The following is an 8,127-nucleotide window of genomic DNA, read 5'->3' on the forward strand; positions in this document are numbered from 1 at the left end:
GAGTGATATTTTTTTATGAAACTTGATTGACGATTTGTATGTTTAAGTGCGACATCTCATTTGTATGGAGAAAATAAAATTTATCATGTTTTGGACCCTTGATTTGTAAAGATCATTTGTTTATGTCAATTGTGAGCAGGAGGAGGCCACATAAGAGCTGGCCACACCAAATCCGGCGGGAAATAGGGTCCAAAGTAGCCAAATGATTGAGAAAGAATATTTATTGTCAATCTAACCTTGCCATCCAAACATCTCTTTGGTTAAAGTTAGTTTAAGGTTAGTTCATGGTTAGAATCTAACTCTAACCTCTAACCGAGTTAGAGTATCCAAACAGGGCCGTAGTTATGTTCTATGGTTCATATCCCACATTTGACTTGACCAAGATTTGGTCAGCAGACACAGAGCCAAAGTGTAAGTTTTTTGCCTGGCTCTCCCTCCATGGGCGTATTCTCACGGCGGACATGCTTGCAATCCGGGGTTGGACACACGACCCGTGATGTCAGTTGTGCCTACAGGCACCTGAGACTACGACCCACTTGTGCAAAGACTGCCTTTCTCGGTCGCGATGTGGAACAAGTGATCAACTGGACAAATGAATATCTCCCTATGGCTAACTTTTCTGCCTGAGCGCAGTGACATCTCCAACTGATGGGACACGATGTTAAGGAGTCCGATGATGTGCAAACGCCGGAGTGGTGGACTAGTCTATACCATCTGGAATATTTAGCAAAAAAGGTTTTCGCCCCGCTTTATATTATATATAAAGCATACCACTACAGGCATAGAGTAACACAAGGTTCCACACACACACACAAAGGTAGCACGACACAAACTACAGAAGGGTTTTGCTGAGGGCACAACTCAAACAAGTCCTAAAAAAGGAAACAAGGCGGAAGCACTGCACTAAAGAAGCTAATCCGGCTCAGGAGGTGGCGGGGGGAGCGGGGGCACCAAGCGAAGAGCCATCGCACGCAGATCAACAATGATGGTGTTGATGGCGTCCCGGTCTTGGTGGCGGCTAAGTGGCCCCCAAAGATGCAAGTATCCGCACATTTTGAATACCTCGCCAGTAGCACATCGAAGAGGAACACGCTGGATCACTAGCTTATTTCAAACCGTCCAAAGCGTCCATGCAAGGACCCCAATGGCCAGCTACCTGATGTGGCGACCCGCTGGGGGGGGAAGTCTGGAGCTCGGTGAAGAGGTTCGGGAAGTTGGTGTTACACCAACTCCCACCGACTACCTCCTAAAGGCAGCTCCATAGGAACTGGGTAGAAACACACGAGAAGAAGATGTGATTAGAGTCTTCTTCCATCCCACACAAGGGCAAGTCCCATCTCCCGGACCATTACGCTTCAGCACCTCTACTCCAGAGGGCACCCGCCCACGGATCCATTGCCATAGGAAGATCCTGATCTTCAGAGGAAGTTTGATCAACCAGATCATCTCCAGGGGTGCGGGTCTAGGGGTGGGAGCGATGGCCTGGTATATGGACTTCATGGAGAATTTGCCCGAGGGCTCTAGGTGCTAGGATAGGCAGTCGTGTGGCAACTCCAGGTCCTACTCGTGGAGCGCCACCGTGTCTAGGAGGTCATGCCAGGCGGCAATTTCTGGGGGCCAAATGGCACCGGAACGCAAGGTGCCCTAAGTCAATAAGGGCCACCTCAACAGAGACCCGAGGGTCCACCGCGATGGAGAATAAGTCTGAGAAACGTGTTGCGAAGGGGGCATTCCTAGCCCACCTGTCAAATCAGAAAAGGGTGTAGGTCCATGTACCCACTCTAATGGAGGTCCTGGTGCGAAGGACTGGGAGCAGCTAGATGATACGCCCATTTTGCGTCATGCTTTTATATTGATATTTATTGCATTATGGGCTGTTATTACACGTTATGTCACAATACTTATGCCTATTCTCTCTTATTTTACAAGGTTTACATGAAGAGGGAGAATACCGGCAACTGGGATTCTGGGCTGGAAAAGGAGCAAATATTAGAGACCTATTCTGCACAACTCCAAAAGTCCTGAAACTCCCCGAAAGTCATTTTGGGAATTAATAAAAAATATTGAGCGGAAGAAATACCTAAGGGGGGCCACCCACCATCCACGAGGGTGGGGGGCGCGCCCTACCCCCCTGGGCGCACCCCCTGCCTCATGGGCCCCCTGGCAGCCCTCCAGTGGCCATCTTCTGCTATATGAAGGCTTTTACCCTGAAAAAAATAATAAAAAAGCTTTCGGGACGAAACTCCGCCGCCACGAGGCGGAACCTTGGCGTAACCAATCTAGGGCTCCGGCGGAGCTGTTCTGTCGGGGAAACTTCCCTCCGGGAGGGGGAAATCATCATCATCGATCCTCTCATCGGGAGGTGTTCAATCTCCATCAACATCTTCACCTGCACCATCTCCTCTCAAACCCTAGTTCATCTCTTGTATCCAATCTTTGTACCAAAACCTCAGATTGGTACCTGTGGGTTGCTAGTAGTGTCGATTACTCCTTGTAGTTGATGCTAGTTGGTTTATTTGGTGGAAGATAATATGTTCAGATCCTTAATGCATATTAATACCCCTCTGATCATGAACATGAATATGCTTTGTTCCTGAGGACATGGGTGAAGTCTTGCTATTAGTAGCACTACAAAAAAATAAACTTTCATGATGATACGTGTTCGTCACAGTAGGTCGTGTTTTTTGTCATGCATGTACATCCATAATGATTTTATGACAGAATTAAGATAGTCATACCTGTGCTGTCGTAGAAGTGTTCCATGACATTACCAAAATTATCATCATGGAAGTGTCCATTTCCATGACAATAAATCGCGCGTCACAGAAGTGCTTTTGTCAAGGGTGACCGACACGTGGCATCCACCGTAACGGAACGCCGTTAAGCTATCGGGTCCGGTTTTGGATCCGATAACCCGTTAACAGCCCGGACCAATGGGGATTTTCCACGTGTAAAATCATCATGGGACAGATGTCATCCACTCATTGGACAGGAGGCGCCTATGATAGGTCGACACGTGGCATGGCCCAACAATGGCCCATTCCGGTGAAAAAGGCCGGCCCAGTAAAAATTAGCAGGCCGGCCCATATAAGGCCTACCTGTGTCAGGTCCATTTAAGCCCACAGCCCATATGAGATGTGCTAATTCGGCCCGTCAACGGCCTGTTAAAGATTTGACACCATTGCAGCCCATCGTCAGTTCGAGACCGTTAACAGCCCGGTACATATTTGGGCTCAATATCGGCCCGATGAGATTTTGGCCTGTTAACGGCCCATTTAATGGATGGGCCAATTTTCAGGATGTACATCTTTCGGCCTTTTAGCGACCCATTTAAATGTTGGGCTAATTTCCAGCCTGGTGTGTCTTTCAGCCTGTTGACGGCCCATAAATCTGATGGGCCATTTGTAGTCGGACCTGAGTTTTGGCCTTTTAGCGGCCCATTTAAGTGTTGGGCCAATTTCTGGCCCAGTGCCACTTTCAGCCTGTTGTCGGCCCATAAATCAGTTGGGCCATTTGTAGTCGGACCTGAGTTTTGGCCTTTTAGCGACCCATTTAAGTGTTGGGCCAATTCCCGGCCCTGTGTGCCTTTCGGCCTGTTACCGGACCATAAATGAGTTGGGCCATTTGTAGTCGGACCTTAGTTTTGGCCTTTTAACGGCCCATGCCCTTCATGGTCCAATACCAGCCCGGTTTCTCTTTCGGCCTGCTAAAGGCCCACAACACAGTTGGGCCATTTACAATATGACCTGACTTTCGGCCTCTTAGCGGTCCATGCTCTTCATGGTCCAGTACAACCCCGCTGTCTCTTTCGGCCTGCTAAAGGCCTACTGTATAGTTGGGCCATATGTAGCCCACACTTAGTAACGGCCTGTTAATGGCCCGTGAAATAAATTGGGGCCACCTGTTGCCCGCTTCGATGTCGGCCTGTTAACGACCCGGGAGGTAAGAGGGCCGACCATTAACTTCCGGTCTAGTAACGGCCCATTAACTTAATGGGCCCACTAAAGTTCGTACATGTCTTTAGGCCAAATTAGATAATTGGAGCCCATTACGACGAGCAATTACGCACAGGACCAAAACCGATCAAGCAAAGGTACGGCATACAGGGAATAACGTTGCACATCCAGCATATATTACAGGAAATTACATCCACTGGGCAATCAAAGATTGATGCCAGTGGAAATAAATAAGCAGAACCTAACCATCTACAACGTCACAATCTATAACCTCAGCACAGATGACGCCCATAAGCATGTGGGCAAGTTCTTGCTGCTTTGCTACACTGTCTCTGAAAACATTGATCAGTTGTTGTGTCGCACGACTCTGCACCTCCGATTCATCCACCATTTCCATCATTGCTTCAGCCATTAATTGGTTCACAAACATACATTTATTCCATTGCATTCGAGACAGAGGATACTGAACAGATTTAGATAGCGATTTTGGCAGGCTTGTATTATTGATAGTGGAGAGTGTCTCGACCACTGCATCATAACATAAATTAGGACGGGAACCAAGCAGATTAGTCATGAGTTATTGCCATATTACCTGGCCTAGATTTACTGGAAAGAAACAATGGGGTTGCCTTGCTGTTTTCAGAGTTTGTCTTCTTATCTTCAGCAGCCTGCACAAAATTAACACACTAGCATTGCTATCATTGGCCAAGTCAGATAATAGGAAAGCAACATTGACACAACGAACGTTTGGGCAATTAGCCTACACCAAATTAACACAATATGGCACAGCTATCATCAGCCAGGTAAGGTAGTACTAAAGCAACATTGACACCATGAATGAATAATGAGCAACCAGAGAAGCACTACAATTCAGTAATGTGCTGATATGAGATAGTACATTCATGCAGCTCAGCATGCAAAACTACCAGGCAATTTCCTTACAAAAATTAACATTGGCGCCTTTAACATTTTGCTACAACTAATTTTAGATCAGATAAAGGTTAGATTCATGCCGATTAACAAAATACATGTTGATGTAAAAAATATAGTGATATACTACAGGTACTTACATCAGCATTGGAGCACAGAGAATTCCCGCAAGATATTTTCCTCGAATACGATCCCAATGGAGGAAGTCTTCTGTCGTTTAATCTTATTTTCTAAAAGAGAGATGGGTAAGAAACATGTAGAAAATATGATCAGAATGCTATAAAATTTCATGATGCGAGGATACGCACACGCTTCTTAGAATGGAGTTGACATTCTTTTGCTGGACTGGAGCGGACTAGTTCTTTGGCCACTGGAATCTGCTTATTATCAGTGGGAGTTGGGTTTCTCTGTGCTGGAGCAGTATCTATGAAAAATGGAGTTGGTTTATTATCTCCTGGCGTTTGGATCTTTTGCAAAGACCTGGTTTGTAACCCTTCAGATTCTAACATAGCCGTCTTCCCCTTGCATGCCTTATATAGAAGAATGGTGATTCAGTTATAAAACATGCAAGCAGAGATGGAATAGGTACTGAAGAATAGAAAGGCATAACATATTGACATGTATTCCCTCCATCCGAAAATAAATGGATGGGTCTAGGCGTATTTCAGTTCTAGATACATCCAGTTTTATCCATTTCTGCGACATTTAATCCGGACGGAGGGAGTATGATGTAAGAGCTAGGGATACGACAGGACAACACAGTAAAAAAAACACTAAAAAACCCACTGCAGAACCAAAGTATTCAAACCCACTGATATGAGATAGTACACTCATGCAACTCAGAATGCAAAACTACCAGGCCGTTTTCCTTACAAAAATCAACATTGTGGCCTTTAATCATACATTTTGCTACAACTAAATTTAGATCAGATAAAGGTTGGATTCATGCCAATTAATAAAATACATGTTGATGTAAAAATATAGTGATATACAACAGGTACTTACATCAACATTGGAGCACAGAGAATTCCTGGAAGAATCTTTCCTCATAAACGATACCATTGCAGAAATTTTCTATCTATTAAGCTTATTTTCTAAAAGAGAGATGGGTAAGAAACATGTAGAAAATATGATCAGCATGCTATAAAATTTCATGATGCAAGGATACGCACACACTTCTTAGAATTGAGTTGACATATTTTTGCTGGACTGGAGCGGACTAGTTCTTTGGCCACTGGAATCTGCTTATTATCAGTAGGAGTTGGGTTTCTCTCTACTGGAGCAGTATCTATAAAAAATGGAGTTGGTTTATTATCTCCTGGCGTTTGGATCTTTTGCAAAGGCCTTGTTTGTAACCCTTCATATTCTAACATAGTCATCTTCCCCTTGCATGCCTTGTATAGAAGAATGATGCTTTAATTATAAAAATGCGACAGTAGAGAGATGGAATAGGTACTGAAGAATAGAAAGGCATGACATATTGACATGTATTCCCTCCATCCGGAAAAAAATGGATGGGTCTAGGCGTATTTCAGTTCTAGATACATCCTTTTTATCCATTTCGGCAACATGTAATCCGGATGGAGGGAGTGTGGTGTAAGAGCTAGGGATACGACAGGACAACACAGCAAAAAAATACTAGTTGAATGTAAAACTATATGCTAGAGGAATACTCACAGAAATAACTATGGCAACATACATGTGTATGATTGGGAAAATAAGATGGCATTGCAACAGAGCACTAGAACAACACTTTAATGTAAATAAACATGGTATGGCATACAGATGAAGTACATACTAATAAATAACAATGCACAAGATATTCAGAAGCATGATGTCCAAATTAAGCAGATGGCATTGCGATAGAGTAGAATGACAGTACTTAAATTTGAAAACATGTTATCATGAATAGAATAGGTACTGAAAAACAGGAAGGCATGACATATTTACATGCATGATCAGCATGCTAAGCACATGGCATTGCAACAGAGTAGATACACTCCAGGACATTATATGCATGTTGTACCCATATCACAGGCCAAGTTAGAGCAAGGACCTTGTGGGGTGAAGAGGATTCATCATCTTTCTGCAAGTCTTCTGAAGAACTGCCTTTACATGTTCCATCATATTGGGTATCATTGACATCAAGTTTATTGGCCTTTACATTGCTCCATGAGGTTCTTGTGGATATATAAGTGTGTGCAATTTTATCTGACATGCATGGAAAACAACTAGTAGTTAGATTTATGTAATGAGTGCCTATAGAAGACGACATAAATAGTAGGACTGGGGTTAACTAGCAGCAACAGGTCTCATAAACTAAAGGGAGAACACAGATGAAAGCTATAGAATATGTATCGTTTGTACTTGATATTAACTAGATGGCACACAAAAGTATTAAAGAACAACATAGGTAATACTAGAAGTGGTATAATACTATAATCACCAGCCTGTGGGATAGCATTGGCTGATGGATGATAACTATGGAACATCGTTACCTAAAGAACAAGTATCTTAGCTGAACTATGGAACAACGTGAACTCCTGAACAAGACCCGTAAGAGATCAGCATGAATATACAGTGAAATGTGATGATCTATTTTCCATGCTTAGATGAATAAGAAAGTCATAAATGTTGCACACAAGTAAGATGAGGGTTCAACCTATCTGGTTGCCATCCATAGGAGTGAGCATCATGTGCTGACTTGTCGATGGACCTTCAGTTGTTGTGGTTGTCCATGTCGGGCACGCGCATTCGATGCAGGGAACTGTTGAGTGGGGACTACAACTCCCTTCTGGTGTATGTTTTCCTTGTTGGAGCAGCTGCGGTGAGTCGGAAGACGGTGTGTCTGAAGATGCAGATAACGCATAATGTTAAGAACGACATATCTCTTTGATCTGAAGAAATACACTAAGAGATCAACAACAAGGTACAAGAGTGGTCACACGTCTGTTGACTGAAGACTAAATTGGGGTCACACGATTTTATTTTATTTTGGTACTGTCCGATCTACGCCGGATGGCTTGATGGCCATCTTGTGCCTACCGGATGACACTGTTCGGAATCTTCCCCAAAGAGCCAACGACCAACGATAGAGCAGCCTGATATGTCTCCAACGTATCAACTTTTCCAAACACTTTTGCCCTTGTTTTGGACTCTAACTTGCATGATTTGAATGAAACTAACCCGGACTGACACTGTTTTCAACAGAACTGCCATGATGTTGTTTTATGTGTAGAAA

Source organism: Triticum aestivum, chromosome 5B (assembly GCF_018294505.1).
Source record: "Triticum aestivum cultivar Chinese Spring chromosome 5B, IWGSC CS RefSeq v2.1, whole genome shotgun sequence".
In the NCBI taxonomy this organism is placed as follows: domain Eukaryota; kingdom Viridiplantae; phylum Streptophyta; class Magnoliopsida; order Poales; family Poaceae; genus Triticum; species Triticum aestivum.